Here is a 19232-nt window from a genome sequence, read left to right on the forward strand (position 1 = left end):
CTGGCGTTCCCCTCCAGCTCTCTCCCGGGGGGCCCTAAGACCCATGTCCCCCCTCCCATGCTGGCATCGAGCGATCACCACGGGGAGACCCCCAAAACGTCTCCCAAAGGGGTATTTGCGGCTCAGCTTTGGGGTCCCGCAGGATCCAAACATCCCCTCCACCCCGAAATGAAACTCTCCCAGGGACCCTAACCAATATTTGGGGCTCGAACCCGGAACCTGCGAATTCCAAACACGCCTCAAGAAACTCGCCGCTCGGGGACCCCCCCGAGAGATTTGGGGCGAGCTCCCCCTCTGGGCTCACCTGCGGGATGCAGGGAAGCTGAGCCCCAGCGCCAGGAAGACGAAGCCCCCAATCCCCGTCAGCAGCTTGCTGCAGCTGGTGTCCAGCGGCATCTCTGGGGGGTTCGCAGGGGCCAGGACCCTCAAAACCTCTCAGACACCCCAAGCTCCTCCAAGCACCTTTCCAGTTTACCCCAACTCACCCAGAACCACTTGAAACCTCCTCCCAATCCCTTCTCAGCCTCCCCAGGACCCAGCAAAGCCCCTCCCAGCCATCCCCCTGCCCCTGGACATCTCCATCCCCATTTGGGGTGCACCTGAGCTCCTGGATATCTGGGACCCCGTTTTTTGGGATGTATTGGGTTTGCACACAGCATTGTTCTGGTAGCGGGGAGGTTCTGAGAGAAGCTGCTGGAAGCGTCTTCTGTGTCTGGCACAGCTAGTTCATGGGCCAGAACTATCCAGGGACTCAGGTGTGCCCAAAAAATAGGCCCAGGCTGAGGGGGTTCCCTGATTGGCTGAGTGCTGCCTGAGGGCTGGGGCTGCAGCAAAGGGGGGACACCCTCCTCAAGTGAGTGTCCCACAAACAGGGGACCTCCACATGCCTCTCGGAACCCTGGGGCTGAGCTGGCCCTGCCTGGATGCTGGGAGCCACCAAAACTCCTCTGTCCCTGCCATCTGCAACTGCACAGGGAGAGGAAATACAAGGAAAGGCTCAGGAGGTGATAAAATAAGCAGGAGAGATCTTTGCCTTAGCACCAGCATGGGCAAAACAGACCCAGCCTGACCACATGTATGGAATTTATTACCAACCAAATCAGAGCAGGAAAGAGACAGGGGAAAGAAATGTCTCCAACACCTTCCCTCCACTCAGTGGGGACCATCCAGAACAGGGGTCACCAGGGCTCTGCCTAACGGGGGTCACTGGGGATTATCCAACATCAATCCTCCCACGGAGAATGGAGCTGGAGCAGCGCATGAGGCTCTTCCCGCACTCGGGGCACTCGCAGGGCTTCCCTTATGGTGCCTCTGTTGGTGTTCGGTCAAGTGAGAGGTCTGGGTGAAGCTTCCACACTCAGGAATTCACAGGACCTCTCAACCATGTGGATGTGCTGATGGGTGATGAACTTGGGAGTTCCACCTGAAGCTCTTCCCACATTCCCCACACTCACAGGGCCATCCCCAAGTGTGGTTGTCCTGTGTTGCCCCAGGTGGGAGCTGTAGATGAAGCTCTTCCACATTCCAAGCATTTCTGGGGCTTTTCTTCCTCCTCCATCCAGCAGTGGCTTGGGAATGACAAATCCTTGTTTGGGGGAAAAAACAGTGGGAGGTCTTCTTGGGCTGAGGGGTCCTACTACCCAAATCCCATCTCTGGAACACAGCAGGTGTTTTGCATCGATGAAAGTCTCCAAATTATCAAGATTCAGCCCAAAAAACCCTCCCCGATGTTCCCCATCTCTGATCTCTACACTTTGGGGTTCCAGAGGTTTCCCTTCCCTGGGATGATGGGGGTCCCATGGCTCCAGGCATTCCCTCTCTCTGAGGTCCTGCTTAGGGATGATCCAAGGGCTTTTGGTGGGGGCCTGTGGGGGACCATGAAGTCCCTTCTCCCCTGATGCTCTACTTTGAAATCCCAGGGACCCCAGGGACTCCCTCCTCTACAGGCTCATCCCTTTCCCAGCCTGCCAGGGGTCTCTCAGCTCTGGTTTCACCCCTCTCTGCTCTCTCCACCCTGAGGGTCCAAGGGTTTTCCCTCCTCTGCTCTCCCAGGGGTCCCCAGGACCAATGTCTGCCCTCCACAGATACCAAGTGATGGCCACATGGACCCCCAAAGATCCCCCCAAGGGGCCCACCTACACACACCGATGGGTACCTCTCTGAGGTACCTCCCAGGGACACCAGATGATATTTGGGGCTCACTTCCACAATATGTGAGCTCCAAACACACCCCAATAAAAAGACTCTCTCAGGGAACCCTCGGTAGATTTGGGACAAAGTTCCCCTCCCTGCTCACGTCATCACGGGATGCTGTGGGGGCCATTGTCTCCTGGTTAGTGGGACTGCGGACAGAGGGGGCACTGGAACCTCCTGCTTCTCCTCCTGTTCCTGCCCCTGCCCCTCCTTTTCCTCTCTCCCTCCTCCTCCTCCTGCTTCTCCTGCTTCCTAATCCCACCTCCTCCCCAGTTCCTGCCTTCCATATTTAGAGTGGAGAACCTTGTTTGGTTTTAGAACTAGAACAAAGATCCCAGATGGAAGGAGCCTTGCTGGTTTTAGTCAGAAGCATCAGTTACTAAAGGTCATATTTCCTTTGGCTTGGTCCCATCCTTGCCCGTCCTCAGTGTTCAGGCTGAGCTATGGGGCGTCCTTGTTTGCTGGCATTTTCGCAGTTCCTCTTGGATCCTTTGGGAAATAGGCTGTGCCCTGGGAGGATTCTTTGTGCTCCTTTGTGACACAGGAGAACCTTCCAGGCAGTTTTTGCATGACCCACTGCTGTGATGTCACAGGAGCACATCCCCGTGGTGTTCCTGTTGCTGTGGGACACAGAGGCCACAGTGTCCAGAGCAGCTCTGGGCGCCCGCTCGTTGCTGGAGGATCCTCCTGCCCGAGGCATTCTCAGCAGCCAGCCCAGCCCCTGACAGGTGTCCTTCTGTGCTTGCAGGAGTACAGTCTGCAGACGTGTGCAGCACAGCCAAAATGATCCAGACTGTGGTTGCTGCAGTTTGCACTCTGTACTCTGTGGCTTATTCGGGATATTTCTTAACCCACTTGGCATGTAAGTCGAGGTTTTCCCTTGGTGCAGCATCTGTGGCTTGGGTTTGCTTGTGCCTTCTGTTCTTCCTCTGGAACTGAGTTGACTTTGTTACCAAATTGCCCTGAAGACACCATTGGTTTGGGAGAGCTCCTGCCAGCAGCTGCAGCTGAAAAAGAGGATGTCTGCAGGCAGCGGGGTGTGCACAGCATTTGCAGTGAGGCCTGGGGGAGCTCTGTACTCTCAAGGGGAGAGTCTGTGGCAGTGGAGCCTGGAACTCCCTCCATTTGCTGGTCCTGCCAAGAACTGACACAGCCCAGTATTTTGTGCTGTTCTCTTGCTTGCTGTGTGAAGGGACGGTGGCTCCTGGAGGGATGCTGTGAAAGCAAAATGCTCTCTTGGGGTTGCCTTGCTCTGGCATTTCCCACCACAGGCACTTTTTTCCCTAACAGCCTCTGGTTCACGTTCCCTCTCCCGTTGCAGGGCACCTCACACGTGGATCTCAAGCAGCTCCTCCTTTGGTGAGTTTGAAAGGAACCTTTGGTGTTTGGAATTGTGCAGCAAGTTGTGAGCTCAGCGCGTGGCAGCCGAGTGCAAGCCTGGAGGCTGAAGGAAAGTTCCTGTCGGTGTCTTTGCAGCAGCAGCAGCAAAGGGATCCCTGGCAGTTTTCTCCTTTTCTGTTGAAGAGCTTTTGAAGAGCTGCAGGTCTGGTTTGGCAGGCAGAAGATGCTTGCTGGCTTTAGCCATGGTGGAATATCAAATTCCCAATAATAAGTGGCAATGTTGACTTTAGCCCATTGTTCGTTTGAACAGCTCGGAACCCTGTTTCTGCTTAGTGCAGCTGGATGTGTAGCTGAGGATAAATAAGGTGATAACTGAGATAGAACTTCTCGTCCCTCACGCTACTGTCTGTCCACAGGGCACAAAAGCAGCATCAGCCCCTCCTCTGGCTCCCTCTCCTTCCAAAGCGGAAGCCAAAGAGGAGGAAGACAGCAGTGAGCTTCCCACTGTTCTGGGGGATGGTGGTGAACTTCCCTCTGTGCCGGGAGACAACAGTGAACTTCCCCTGCTCTGGGAGATGGCGAACATCCTGTGGATTGGGAATACATAGAGGCTCCCGCGGTGTGGGACAATGTCCTGGGTTGCAGTGTAGGATGTACACAAAGTATTTATTCTATCACCATCTTCATGAACTTTTGAAACCAGGTGGGGCAGTGTTTTCCCAAGCCCCTGCCTCTTCTGTTAATGGCCCATCAACGCCTGGCCCATGACTCACAGCTAACTCTCTCCAGGAGTTATCTCTGTTTAATGGGCCATCAAGGACCCACTTCACAACTCCTCATCCCATTGTGAGATGCTCTGCACAGGGGGAGGAGCCAAGCATTCTCACCTGGATATAAGCTGGTATGTGGGACAGTGCAAGCAGACCTGCCCCACTGGATTCCCAGAGGAGCAGAGCTACCAGACCTTTCTACAGGATCACTGCTTCAGGAAGACCATCACATCTGGACTGTTTCCATCATCCCGCTCAGGCTGTATTCTGACTCTGTCAGTGGTCCTTTGTGTTATTGTATTTATTTTATTTTATTTTTTACCTTTTTACCTTTTTTCTTATTAAATTATATTTCTGACTTGGAGCCTCTCACTCGTTTTGCTTTCAAACCACGACAGACAAGGACAGTGGACATCTCCCAGCGTGGGACAAGGATGGTGGACGCTGCTTAGCACGGGATGAGAATGGCCAAGATTCCATGGCGTGGGACGAGGATGACGGATATTTCCCGGAGTGGAATGAGGACAGAGGACATCCTGTGGCTTGGGAAGAGGAGGCTGAACGTCTCCCAGCATGGGAAGTGGACAGCAAACGTCCTGTGACTTGGAAAGATGATGGCAAACCTGCAGCATTTTGGGAAGAGGACGGAGAACCTCCCTTTGCTTGGGAAGATGACACTGAACCTCCCTCTGCTGCGGGATCCTGGGCTGAACGTTCTGACAGCAGCACAGCCCTGCAGCCAGAGGGGATAGGGGAGTGGTGCCTGATGCAGCTGAGTACGTCTGCTCTGTTCCTGTGTGCCCGAGCAGGTGCTGTGTGTGTGTCTCAGCATCAGCTGCACCCAGTGTTGCTCTGTAGCTGAATGTCACAGAGTCATTGATTGTCCTTCCCCGGCTGAGAACAAGGGCCCCAGGGAGTGGGTCTCCATTCTGGCCTTGCTGCAAGGTGGGGTCTCCATCTGGGAGGGAGCGTCTTCCATGTGGTTTCTTTCAGGGAACACTGTGAGCGTGGGGGAGCCTGTGGAGAAATACCTGGAACTGGAGCAGATTGGCCAAGGGTAAGTGCAAGGCAGTTACTTCTACACAAGCAGGGCCCAGGTATTCTGCTGGTGCAGGATCAAGTGAGAAGGCAGGAGATCTCCAAACACCTTCAGATCCTGCTGTCTCTCAGTCCTGATCAGAACTGATAACTGTGGTCAGATGGCACCGCCAAAGGCCCCTGAGGCTGGCAGTGTCCTGCCTGCAAGGAGCAGGACCTGGAAGATCTTCTGTCCCTGGAATGGGATTGCCTAAGAGAGCAACTCACCATCTGGTGACTGTCAGAAAACAGTTCTCAAGAAGATTTCTTTCAAATATTTTACTTCCAAAAATGTCCACCGGTCAGGATTATCAATACAATGGTTTACAAACAGAAACCAGAGATGAACTAAGAAGGGCTCTTCAGCACAAGGAGTAGACCCCATACATTCAGTAACAGACACAGAGCTGCTGCCCTTGAGGGGAAAATGCATGATGCCCTGATGGCAGGGCTCTTGTGGATCCTGCAGGTCTTAGGCAGGAAATGCAAAAGGATGAAATACATTCTTTTCTAGTTCTTTAGACACCCAGCCCCCCACCCTACGGTTTGAACTAAAGGAAGTCATCAGGGACATTTGGGATTTGCTCCAGCACTTTTCCTTCATGTTTGGCTTCAGCTTTCCCTTGCACACCTTGCATGGCAGAGGACTGGTGGCTGCTGCGCCGTTGTTTGAAGGGCTGACGCACCCAGGTGTTTTCTGAATGCTACAGGCAGAAGAGATCTCCTGTCTGGGCTGACTTTCACTCCCAGGGCTTAAAGCACTGCTTCTTTCTTCTCTGCTGTTTTGTTTCCAGGGCTTTCGGGACCATTTACAAAGGACTCGACAGGGCCACTGCAGGAGAGGTCAGTGTCAACACGCCCAGCACGTCCGACAGCTCTTGAGGGCTTTCCCGTCTGCTGAGAGCTGTGGCTGGAGCTTTGGGGGCCCAGCAGAGCTTTCCTGCACAGGCTGCTCCTCTGAAGGCAGAGCAGTGTCAGCCTGCAGAGCACAGCTGGGACAGACTTGGAACTTCTGAAGTATCCAAAGGAATGCAAGGAGGGCAGCAGTGTCTGTCAGAGCAGGACACGCTGCCTTGGTCTGCACATCTAAAACTGTGAATGCATCAGCTGGTGGAGACTGAGGCCAAATTTATCTTCATGCCAGCCTTGGACAGGAGCACTATTTCGCAGTTTTTCTATGCTGGGTTTCATCTTCAAAGGATACTTCAAGTCCTAATTTAGGAGAGATCCTGCTTGGGATCTTAGTTTGGGGTTTTAGTCCTACTGCAGCTATTCACAGAGAGAGAGGGAGAGCAATGAGAAGATGGATGTCCAGAGCAAGGCTCTCTCCTAAACCCTGCAGTTGTGTTTGGGTCTGGTGTCAGTGACAGCCTGTGGCAAGGATCATCTGAGCAATGGATGTGCGTGTTTGCTTTGTTGTGCAATCCCAAACAGAGCAGCTGCATTTGAAATCATGACCAAAATCCACAGAATTGCTAAAGGGTTCCCAACTATTTTGCTCCGTTTTCACAGAACCAGAATTACCTCCTGCTTGCAAAATGGGTTTGAATCATAACGAACATCACCATCATCATCATTATAAAAGTGGTGGTAAACTAGGGCCATTTGAGAAGACTGTAGGTGCAGAGAATGTTGTTAGAGCTTTGAAGCTAAGGGACCATTTCTGCAAAGCTCCCGAGGCCAAATGTCTCTGGCCATGTGTCCTGTCAGCAGCCCCCAGCGAGCAGAGCCATGGGCTGTGGGAATGGCACTTGCTGAACGCTGGTGTCCCATCCCAGGGCAGTTTGGCACAGGCCGGCTCCATCGCTCCAAAAAGACTCGCCCCGTGTTTGCTGTGGCCTCCTGCCACAGAATCCTCCAGTTAAAGGTCTGCAATGTCCCTTCAGGTGGCCATAAAGAAAATGAGTCTCAGAGGGCAGAACAGGGAATGAGCTGTGAATGAGATCCTGGTCCTGAAGGACAAGAAGAACCCCAACATTGTCAGCTCTTTGGACAGGTGAATGCTTCAGGTCTCATCCTGTGCACAGGCCCTGCGTTAATCTTTCCTGGCATCTGTAGTCTGTAGCCTGTTTTGAAAAAGCCTGACCCGGCCATATCTTCCCAAAACAGCAGCCTGGCAGTTCACCCCCTCCATGTGCTCTTGTTGCATGAACATCCTTCAAGTTGACCCTATTTTCTGTGTCTTACAAAAGTGCTGATAATCCATGGAAGAAATTACTCCCCTTGTCTTCTTCTTATCAAATCTTTTCCATTGCTGCAGATGCCAGGAAGACCAGGTTCTTGTTTCCAGGAACGCCTCCTCTGCTCATTTTTCAATGGCCCTGCCTGTTTCTGAAGAGACTTTCTGCAAGGTTTCCCAGTCGGTTGAGCACTTTTTTCCCAAGTGCTGCAGGACCTCCCTCCCTGGATAACTGTGGAAGTTGTGTTGCCTTGTTCTGGAGTGAATGGTGGAACTGATGAGTTCAGATGCTGAACCAGCTGGGGCCAAGTGTTGTAGTTTCACATGGATCTGGGCTGTTGCTAAACTGCATTTTTCACTTGCTTGCCATCTAAGGCCTCTCCTTTTTCACAGGTGTCTCTTTCTCCTTTAGACTGTGCAGATTCCAAGGCCTGTGCACCCTGGCAGGAATGTCTCTCCATCTGATTCTGTCCTCACTGACAACTGACCTGGAAACAAAACCCCACTCGAGGCTTTTCCATGGGGGAATTGAGCACTGCACATTCATCTCTGTGCTGTTGTGTTCCTCTTCCGGCTTCCTTGTTGATGGAGATCTCTGGCTGGTGATAGAATACATGGATGGAGAAACTTTGCAGGATGTTGTCAGACAGACAGGCATGGCTGAAGGAGACATGGCAGCTGTCAGTTGAGAGGTGAGGGATCCTGCTTGTGCCTCCCATGGCTTGGACATGATGGTCCTTCTAAACAGGGCAGGGGAATAGGAGTGGCTCCACATGGGCTCAGGGCTTTGTTTCTGTGTTGTTTTTATGAGCTGGAGAAGAAAGAGCCACTGAAAGGAATGGCCTGCCAGCATCACTGCACTTCTGTTCTTGTCCTCTTTCCCGCTGTTGGGGTACTCTGTCTTGTTTTGATTGGATTTGCTGTTCTCAGCTTTGCCTTGAACCATTTGCCTGGAGCTTGTCTGCACTGCACTCCTGACCTGTCACAGCAAAGTTTCTGCTGGCAGAATTCTAAACTCTCCTTTCTCGTGTGATATATTCCAGCCATTGATTTTTACCCTGGTGTTTCTTTTTCCCTCTCAGTGTCTGCAGGGCCTGGATTTCCTCCATTCAAACCAGGTGATCCACAGAGATCTGAAGAGGTCCAACATCCTTCTGGGAATGGATGGCTCTGTCAAGCTGGGTGGGTGTTCCTGGCCAGGCACGATGCTCCCAGGGTGAGGGTGTGGGGCTTCCCCGTGATGGCCAGAGCCCCACAAGTGCTGCTGGTGGCCCTGCTGCCCTGCAGGGAGCTCAGGGGAGGAGCAGAAGTGTCAGGAGTGCCTTTGCTCTGACTATGGCCCTTCCAGAGGGGTGAGAGTTGGAATCTCGAGCTTCAAGGGAATCAGTAAAAGCCACTGCATGAAAGCTGAGGGTTTCTTTAAGGGTCCAGTTCCATCTTTCTTTGCCTACAGCCCTGAGGACTTTTCCAGCTGTATTCAGTACTGCATTCTCAGACTGAGAGTGGGGAACATTTGTGATTGGTTTCCTCATTCCGGCTGCCTTTGACAGGGTTTGTTTCTGTCCTCAGCTGATTTTGGCCTCTGCACTCAGCTCAGTCCTGAGCAGGACCAGCCAAGCTCTATGGTGAGCACTGCTCATTGGATGGCCCCAGAAGTTGTGACCAGTTCTCCTTACAGCTCCTTCAGCATTGTGACCATCGAGATGGTGGAAGGAGAACCTCCTTACTTCAAGGAAACAGGGGCCATGGTAAGAGGCAAATTCTCCAGTGTTTGCAGAGGCCTGTGAGCACAGTGTGACCCTGTGCTGGGAGGAGCAGCTGGAGGTTTCTGTACCTCGGGAGGGGAATTCCCAGAGGACCCGAACCTGAACACAGATGAATATTCTGCAGTCTCCAGCAACAATTTGCTTTGGGCTTTAAGTTGTTGCAGCTCTTCTATCCGTGAAGATGACCTGAAAACATGAAGCCAGTGTATCACCTCTAATGTTATCTTGCAAAAAAAAACCCAAATGTGCCCCAAAACCCACACCCAAACCCAAGAAATTTACAAAGGGGTTTCTAAAACAGGTTTTGCGAGATGAAGTCCTTCCCGGCTCTTCTCATTGGGAAAGCTGTCTAACACATGAAGATGATTCTTTAACATCCCCATAGTCTAGCATGTTTCTTTCCTATCCCAAGTTCCTTTCTCCATGTCACCAAGCCTGAGCTTTCAGCAACACAAACCTGTTTCTTGTCTGGCAGTTTCTGGGACGGGGCATCAGGAATGAATTTACTTGAGTGTCAGTGGCCCTGCAGAGATGCATTTGATGTAAGAATCCTTTGAAATAACAGGCAGACCACAGTGACTCTTGAAAATGGCCTGTAAAACTGCTTCTCCAGATTTGAAGAAGCAAAATGTGCTATTTCTGATGGAGGTTCCTAGTAACAAAGTCAGGCAATGAGATTGGCTCTCAAGGCAAGATCATTTCAGCGTTGCAATGGCTGTGGTTGCACCAGGGTTTGGGATTTTTGGTTGGCCTAGAAAAATGAGCTGTGGAGCAGCATCTCTGCAAGGAAGGAAAGTGCCCCTGGAGCCGGGGCTGAGAAGCCGGGGTGGATGTGAGCAGCTGTGGGTGTGAAGGGAACTGGCGGAGCGCTGTGTTTGCCTTTCCTGCAGGCTTGCGCTCTGATCCAGCAGAACGGGACCCCGCGGCTGCAGGAGCCCCGGCGCCTGTCGGCTCTGTTGCGGGACTTCCTCGAGTGCAGCCTGGAGCTGGACGAGGAGCGGCGCTGGTCTGCCCAGGAGCTGCTGCAGGTGAATGCCAAGCGGCTGCAGGGGAAACGGCAGAGCCAGGGAGGGCTTTTCTTGTGGGGTCCTCTCTCATAATCTCCAGTCTTGCTGCTTTTCACACGCAAAGCGAGCAGAAACCTTGCCTGGGTTGGGTTGGCAGGGTCCTTTCGAGGTCATCTGCACCTGGTGCCCTCAATGGGCACAGACATCTTCAAGCAGATCAGGTGGCTCAGAGGCCTGCCTGACCTGAGCTTGGATGTTTCCAGGGAGGAGGCACCTCCCACATCTCTGGGCACCTTCTGTCAGTGTTTCCCCACTCTCCTGGTAAAAAAATTCTTCCTTCGATCTAAACTGAGCCTGCTTCCCTCTCTTGAGTTTCAAACCATTCCCCTTTGTCCTGTTGCAACAGAGCCTGTGAGGAACTTGACTTTGGAAAGTAACAGTTCATTTATTTCTTCTTGATCTTTTGGGCAGCACCCATTTTTATCAGCGGCCAAGCCTCTCTCCAGCCTGACCAGTCTGATCACTGCAGCAAAGCAATTGAGGGAGCAGCGGAGGACACGAAGCACTTGAGAACAGCTTTTTGTTGCAGTAGTTAGGACAACTAGTTAGTTATGGTAGTTAGCACTGCTAGTTAGTTATGGTAGCTAGTTATGGTAGTTATGACACCCTGTTTGTTATGGTGGCTGTTGGGGAAGATGAATCGGGGAAACCTTATAAATATGATTGCTTAGCAAAAGATTCTGAAAATATTAAACCTGTAATCGAAACAGAAATAAAAGCTTGCTTTGAGTTGTAGGATACCGAGCCTTAGTTACTATATTACCTGAAAACAACAGTCTAGCCAGCTGAAGGAGAATCCCTTTTGATTGAACATTACCCTACTGCTGGCTAAGGGATCCAAAGGTCAATGTAGCAAAAGAGAAAAGTCTAAAGAGTAGTGTTTAGAGTTTAAAATGTAACACAGTATGGTAAAGTAGTAGTTCTTATAGGCTGTATGTAGATTCTATAGGATTTTGTGTCTTGTTGGTTAGTGTAAATTAGAATATTCAACACAAAAGGAGATATAATGTATATGCAATAAAACCACGTGTTCTAGACTGTCTCAGGTCTGCAGAGTTCCCTCTCCCTGCCATCCACAGGTGATCCTACAGAAGGCTTTTTGAATAAAAACTCCCTTAAACCTCAACTCCCTTGACATGTCCTGTCCTTCTCCCCTTGCGACTCAGTTGCCTGGAGCAATGCGAGGGCAGAGTGGGCCCAGCCTTGCCCAGAGCTGAGCCCCAGCAGAGCCCTAGCAGAGCCCAGAGCAGCCTCGGCATCTGCAGAGTCAGCCTGGAAGGAGTTGCTTGGAGCCTTCTCGGCTGCAGCCGACTCTCGGTTACAAACTGTGTGTAGTGGAAAATGCCACAGGTTCTGCGGGAGGGCAGAAGGGGCCTGGGGAAGGCCAGAAGGGCCTCGGGGAAGGCTCCATGCAAGGGAAAAACCTGCCCAGTGTTGGAGAAAAAACATACCTTTATCCCCTCCCCCAGAGGCCAAAAAATTCAATCCTAAACCAAGTCAAACAGAGGCAGGGGAGCATCCCTGGCCCTTCTGCTCCTGCAAACCAAAGCATCCCTCGCCCGGTTCTGAGCCCCCCGGCGCTGGTGGCCCATGGGTGTTGGGTTTTGTCAGGCTCGCTGCCACCAGCCCAGGACAGAGTGGGCACTGGAGGCTCCAGGCGGAGAGATGCAATCCTGGGACATATTTGGTGGCACCTGTGAGCACAAGCAGGGGAATGGGCCCCAGCTTATGGGTGAAAGGAATAAGAGGAATGTGTCTTTACAAACATAGGCTGTGAATCTGCTTTAGATAGGGCCAGGGACTTGTAGATAGGAAGTAACAAAAGAAACTATCACTTCCAGAAAATGATAAAGGCCCAAGTGCTCCATGCAAGGGAAAAATCTGCCCAGTGTTGGAGAAAAAACATGCTGTTTTCCTCTCTCACATCGCCATAAAAGTTTAATCCTAAACCAAGTTAAACGGCCAGGGGAGGATCCCCGGCCCTTCCGCCCCTGCAAACCAAAGCGTCCCTTGCACAGTTCCATGTAGCAATGGGGAAAAATGACACACGGATCTCCTTATACCTCTGAAGAAGATAATTTTATTGTAACAAACCAAGTCTTTTTATACTTTAAACTCAACAGAACTTAACTGAAATCTAACCGAGAAAAGCAGTCATTGGCTGCTGCAGCTGCAGTGTCATTGCTCACACATGTCCTCAACCCATCACTGCCTCACTATCAACCAACCTCAACTGACTCTCAGCTGACTCTCAACCAGCCATCCAACCTACACCTGACCCCTTTCCAGAGTGCCTTTTAGCGAACAGAATTTAACAATTTTAACAAATTTCACAAAGGTTAAAAATATTCTTATTTTCCACATCTCCCCCTTTTTTTGTTTAATCCAGAAATAAACACTAAGAAAAACCTAAAAACATTTTAATACAACTAAGGAAGACGGGGAGTAGCCCAGTAACAACCTTTCAAAAAAGCAGCAACAAATGCCTGGTTGATTCTTGTGACTTCCAATATGATCCCAGTCATGCCCAGATACTCCGAGTATTATTCCAGTCACTTCAAGTGTGATCTTGTCACTCCCAGTATGATCCCAACCGCCTCCTGCATTTTTCCAATTGCACCCTTTCACCAGTACTATGGTTCCAGTCACTCTCAGGCCCAGCCAGCATGGGTTTAGGAGAGGTAGGTCATGTTTGACCAACCTGATCTCCTTTTATGACCAGGTGACCCGCCTGGTGTATGCAGGAAGGGCTGTGGATGTTGTCTATTTGGACTTTAGTAAGGCTTTTGAAACTGTCTCCCACAGCATACACCAGGAAAAGCTGGCAGCCAGGGGCTTGGACAGGAGCACTCTTTGCTGGGTTAGGAACTGGCTGGATGGCCAGGCCCAGAGAGTGGTGGTGAATGGTGCTGTATCCAGCTGGCGGCCAGCCACCAGTGGTGTTCCTCAGGGGTCTGTGCTGGGACCAGCTCTGTTCAATCTTTTCATTGATGACATGGATGATTGTCATGATGACATGACTATTGAATCTTTCATTAGTAAATTTGCGGATGACACAAAGCTGGGAGCATGTGTCGACCGCTTGGAAGATAGGAGGGCTCTGCAGAAAGACCTGGAATGTTTGAGTCGATGGGCAGAGTCCAACAAAATGAAGTTCAATGAGTCCAAGTGTCGAGTCCTGCACTTTGGCCACAATAACCCCCTGCAGTATTATAGGCTGGGGACGGTGTGGCTGGACAGTGCCCAGGCGGAAAGGGACCTGGGGGTGCTGGTCAGCAGCTGGCTGAACATGAGCCAGCAGTGTGCCCAGGTGGCCAAGAGGGCCAATGGCATCCTGGCCTGTATCAGGAATGGTGTGGCCAGCAGGAGCAGGGAGCTCATTCTTCCCCTGTACTCAGCACTGGTGAGGCCACACCTTGAGTATTGTGTCCAGTTCTGGGCGCCTCAGTTTAGGAAGGACGTTGAGATGCTTGAACATGTCCAGAGAAGGGCAACAAAGCTGGTGAAGGGATTGGAAAACAAGCCATATGAAGAACAACTGAGGGAGCTGGGGTTGTTTAGCCTGGAGAAAAGGAGACTCAGAGGTGACCTTATCACTCTCTACAACTTCCTGAAGGGTAGTTGTAGACAACTAGGGGTTGGTCTCTTTCTCCAGGCAGCAACTGACAGAACGAGAGGACACAGTCTTAAGCTGCGTCAAGGGAAATATAGGTTGGATATTAGGAAGAAGTTTTTCACAGAAAGAGTGATTAAATATTGGAATAGTCTGCCTGGGGAGATGGTGGAGTCACCATCCCTGGATGTGTTTAAAAGGAAACTGGATGTGGTACTTGATACCATGACCTAGTTGAGGTGTTAAGGCTGGGTTGGACTCAATGATCTTGAAGGTCTCTTCCAACCTACACATTCTGTGATTCTGTGATTCCAGTTAGTCCCAGTAGGATCCCAATCATGCCCAGTATATGCCAACAGCACCAAGTTGTCCTCAGCATGACCCCAGTAGTCCTCAGTGTGGTCCCAATAAATCCCATATGATCCCTTGTGCCCCAATTCTGGTTCTGCTGGGTCCTGGTCCTGGTATATCCTGGTGTTCCAGTCTGTCCCAGTCCATCCCAGCCTGTCACATTCCATCCCAGTCCCTTCCCGGCAGCCGCTGCTGTTTCCCGGATCTTGCACTCCCCTGCCCCCGAAAGCTGCCCCTGCACCCCCGAAGATACTGATGGGGATCAGCGGCTTTTTGTTGAGTTTTGTCTTCCTGGTGCTGGGGCTCAGCTTCTACCTGTGCAAGAAGGTGAGGGGGGGCCCTGGGGGTCATGTGCTCCCTCCCCCAACCATGTGTACTCCCCCCGGGGCCCTCCAGCCCGGTGTCACCCCCTTTTCTCTGTCCACAGAGCTCCTGAGCTGCCGGCAGCCGCAGCCCCTCCCTGTGGCCTCGGGCCTGGGCAGGACCCCCCACTCCGTCCCTGAGATGATTTTGGGGGGGTCATGTGTCTCCCCAGCCCTGCTGTCACTCTGCCCCCACCCAGCTGCTCCCAATGTTCCCAACAAAGCTTCCCAGTTTGCCCTGGTCCCGTTTATGGGGGGGCAGTGGGTAGAGACACAGGGGGGCCCCGCAGGAGAGCCAAGATTGGGGGGGACAGAAGCAGTGTCGGGATGGATCAGGAATGGGGACCCTCGTGTGTCCCCCCAGTGTCACCCTACTCTGGGGGGGCCTTGAGAGGCACCTGAACCCCAATGTGGCACCCTGCAAACCCCAAAAGGTGCTGGGACCCCCCCAAAGCCGCCACAGGAATTTGGGATGGGGCACGTGGGGGGCACCCAGGCTGGGCCCAGAGCCCAGCCCTGCCCCAGCCCAACCTGCCCCAGCTCCATCCCGGCTCCTGCCGCCAGATGCCACGGCATTGGGAAAAGGGGGACAAAGAGTGGGTGCTGGACCCGGTGGGAAGAGGAAAAGGGATTGGAGGAAGAGGAGAGATGAGGAAGGAGCCGGAGAAGGGCCAGAGAGAAGAGGGAAAGTAGGTGGGATTAGAAAGGAGGAGGAGTGGGAGAAGAGATGAAGGAGGAGCCATGGGAGGAGGAGTGAGAGGAAGAAGAGGGAGAGAGGAAGAGGAGGAGGAGAAAAGGAACAGGAAGAGGAGGAAATTCTCTGTCTGCTCTGTCTGCAGCACCTTTGGCCCTGGCAGCATCACCCGCCTCCACCCTGCATGCCGCAGGTGAGCGGGGAGGGGAAGCTCCCCCCAAATATCCCGAGGGGTTCCTGATGGTTTTTCCAGAGGTTGTGGCTAGTTAGACTATGCAGGACCGCAAAGCTGAACTGCAGATGCCCCTTGGCGGATAATGGGGTTTTGTCTTGGGCTGTGGGGAGGGGTGCAGGTGGTTGCTGCCGGCAGAGCGCGGGCGGCTGTGGGATCACCAGATCATCCCTAAGCGAGATCCTAGAGAGGGAGGACAGCAGGAACCACGGGACTCCCATCAGCCCAGGGAAGGGGGACCTGTGAAACACCGAAGTGTGCAGATTAGAGAGGGGGAACTCCTGGGAATGTTTTTTTCAGCTGAATCTTGGTAGTTTAAAGAGTTTGATGGACACAGGATATCTGGTGACTTCCTGAGATGGACTTGGGCAATAGAAACCCCCATCTCAAGGGGCTCACCCCTTGTTTTTTCCTCCAAACCAGGATTTGTCATTCCCAAGCCTTGGCCAGATGGAGAAGGAGGAAAAGTCCTGGAGATCCCACACGAGGAGGGGCTGCAAACTCAGCCCAGGGAGCTGCGAGGAGGAAAGACCTGCCCTGTGCCAGGAAGGTGGCCAGAGATCCAGCCAGAGCTCAGAGCTGGGGAAGAAGCCTCAACCTGGAGAGAAGCCCTACAAGTGCTTGGAATGTGGGAAGGGCTTCAGCCAGAGCTCCAACCTGATCTAGCACAAGGTGATCCACACTGGAAAATGGTGCTATGAATGCCTGGAATGTGGGAAGAGCTTTAGTTGGAAGTCTGACCTTGACAACCACTGCAATATCCACACTAGAGAACAACCCTACAAATGTGGGGAATGTGGGAAAAGCTTCAGCCAGAGCAGCCGCCTCATCCAGCACCAGACAATCCACACTGGGGACCGGCCCTATGAGTGTGGGGAATGTGAGATGTGTTTTAATTGCAACCACCTCATCAGGCACCAGACAATCCACGCCAGATAACAGCCCTACAAGTGCTTGGAGTGTGGGAAGAGCTTTAGATGGAGCTCCAGCCTCAATGTTCACTGGTGCAGCCACACCGAAGAAGCCCTGCAAGTGTCCTGAGTGTGGGAAGCAGTTTCAGACCACCACAAAACTCCTCCAACATCAGCCAACACACACAGGGGAAAGGCCCTTCTGCTGCCCCAACTGCGGGAAGGGCTTCACCCACAAGTCCCACCTTGTCAGCCATTGGCACATCCACACCAGGGAGAAGCCCTACAAGTGCTTAGAGTGTGGGAAGAGCCTCAACACCAGCTCCGATCTGATCCAGCACCAGAACATTCACACTGGGGAATGGCCCTATAAATGTGGGGAATGTGGGAAGAGCTTTAACCGGAACTCCAACCTCAACAAGCACATCAAGGTCCACACTGGGGAACAGCCCTACAAGTGTGGGGAATATAGGAAGAGCTTCAGACAGAGGTCCCACCTCATCAGCCACCAGAAGATCCAGAACAGCAAACAGGAGTGGCCTTATGAGTGCTTGGAATGTGGGAAGAGCTTCAGCAATAACTCTGACCTCATTAAGCACCAGAGGATCCACACCGGGGAGCAACCCTATGAATGTGGGGATTGTGGGAAGAGCTTCAACTAGAGCTCCAACTTGATCCGCCACCAAGCAATCCATACCAGAGAATGGCCCTACAGGTGCTTGGAATGTGGGAAGGTGTCCTGGGTTGTAGTGTAGGATGCACACGAAGTATTTATTCTATCACCATCTTCATGACCTGTTAGAACCAGTTGGGGCTGTGTTCTTCCCAGGCCCCCTTCCTTTAGGCTATCTTCTGCTAATGGCCCATCAATGCCTTGCCACATGACTCATAGGTAACTCCCTCCAGGAGTTATCTCTGTTTAATGGGGCCATCAAGGACTCACTTCACGACTTCTCATCCCATTGTGAGATGCTCTGCACAGGGGGAGGAGCCAAGCATTCTCACTTGGATATAATATGGGATTTGGGACAGTACAAGCAGCCCTTACCCACTGGATTCCAAGAGGACCAGAGCTCCCAGACCTTTCTACAGGATCACTGCTTCAGGAAGAGCACCTCATCTGGACCGCTTCCACCACCCTGCTCAGGTTGTATTCTGACTCTATCAGTGGTCTTTTTGTATTATTGTATTTATTTTATTTTATTTTATTTTATTTTATTTTACCTTTTTACCTTCCTTCTTATTAAATTGTATTTCTGACTTGGAGCGTCTCACTTGTTTTGCTTTCAAACCATGACAGAAGGGCTTTAACTGCAACTCCCACCTTATCAGACACCAGCACATCCACACCAGGGAGAGTGCCTATGAGTGTTCTGAGTGTGGGAAGAGCTTCTCACAGAGCTCACTTGACCCAACACCAGTGGATGCTGTAATGGTGTTTTGGGGTTTTACCTGTTTTCTATGAGCATCTGTTTGTTTTATACTGTTTCCCAATGTTTTTTTCCACGTACCCCATGTTTTACCCCATTATGGTTTATCCCAGTTACTGTTATTAATCAATCATCGTCTATATGACACCCGGGTCCTGTCTGTCACTTCAAGGCCTCATCCTGAAGTCTAGAAAATTCTGGTGAGGAATCCCAATGATTGGCAGGGTCCCAGTTCTCCTTCCCCCTTTGTTCCTTGATTTGTTCTATGGGTTGTCACTTTAGTTCAGGGTCACTCCCTTCCTATTCTGGATTGGTTCCAAGCTGTAACCTCCTTACTCCCACACTCTATTGAAACCCCTCGAGTTCAGGGGGCTTTTGGCGGGCAGACTCCTACGTGACAAGAGATATAATAAAACCCAGTTGAAGTTCCCCACCAAAGTCTCATTCCTTTATTTCTCACATTGTTCATGCTGCTGCTGAGACAAGAACCCACAGGAACAGAACTGTATTCCAAAATACAGAACTGTACCTGCTGATGGTGCCAGTGCTAGAGCTAGCCAGGAAGCACGGGCAAAAGCCCCAAGAGAAGCACCGCACCTCCACAGGAGGCACCATTAATGGAAGACCTGCAAATGCCCAGAGTGTGGGAAGAGTTTCATGTGCTGCTCCAGCTCCATCCCCCGTGGGAGGATCCACGTTGGATGATCCCCAGTGACCCCTGTTGGGCAGTGCCCTGCTGATCCATGGTCCTGGTCATTCTGTTGTGTGGGGAGAAGGTGTTGGAGAGATTTCTTTCCCTTCTCCTTGTCCTGCTGTGATTTGGTTGGTAATAAATTCCCTCCCTGTGGCCAGGCTGGGTCTGTTGTGCCCATGCCAGTGTTTGGTGAGGGAACTCTCCCAGTCTTATGCCAACCCAGCAACACTTGGTTAAATTGTCTCTCCTCTGTGCAGCTGGAGGGACAGAGTGGCTTTTGGTCGGTACCTGGCATCAGGCCAGTATCACCCCATGCCACAGGCACCCATGAGATCCCAGTGTAGGGGTGCATTCCCCTCTCCTCCTTTCCAGGCTGCAGTGTGATCTGAGAAATGCTTGTTAATCTTGCCCTTGGAAACAGCACCTGGGCTCAGCCTTTCGAAGCTTATCAGAAATACTGTCTGCTCCCAGGAATTGCTAAAAGGCTCCTGCTTTCCTTATGATCAGCCTTGGAAAATATTCCTCTTGCCTGAATGGCACAACATTCCTGTT

At 51.8% G+C, this 19232-nt stretch overlaps 1 protein-coding gene across 1 annotated transcript in view; it reads right to left on the reverse strand.

Annotated features, from left to right (window-relative positions):
- The window catches only part of LOC310921507 (uncharacterized protein), a 48713-nt gene that overhangs the window by 779 nt on the left and 28702 nt on the right, over nucleotides 1-19232 (reverse strand). The window lies entirely within an intron of this gene.

Source organism: Zosterops lateralis (assembly GCF_965231275.1).
Source record: "Zosterops lateralis genome assembly, chromosome: 35".
NCBI classification, from domain to species: domain Eukaryota; kingdom Metazoa; phylum Chordata; class Aves; order Passeriformes; family Zosteropidae; genus Zosterops; species Zosterops lateralis.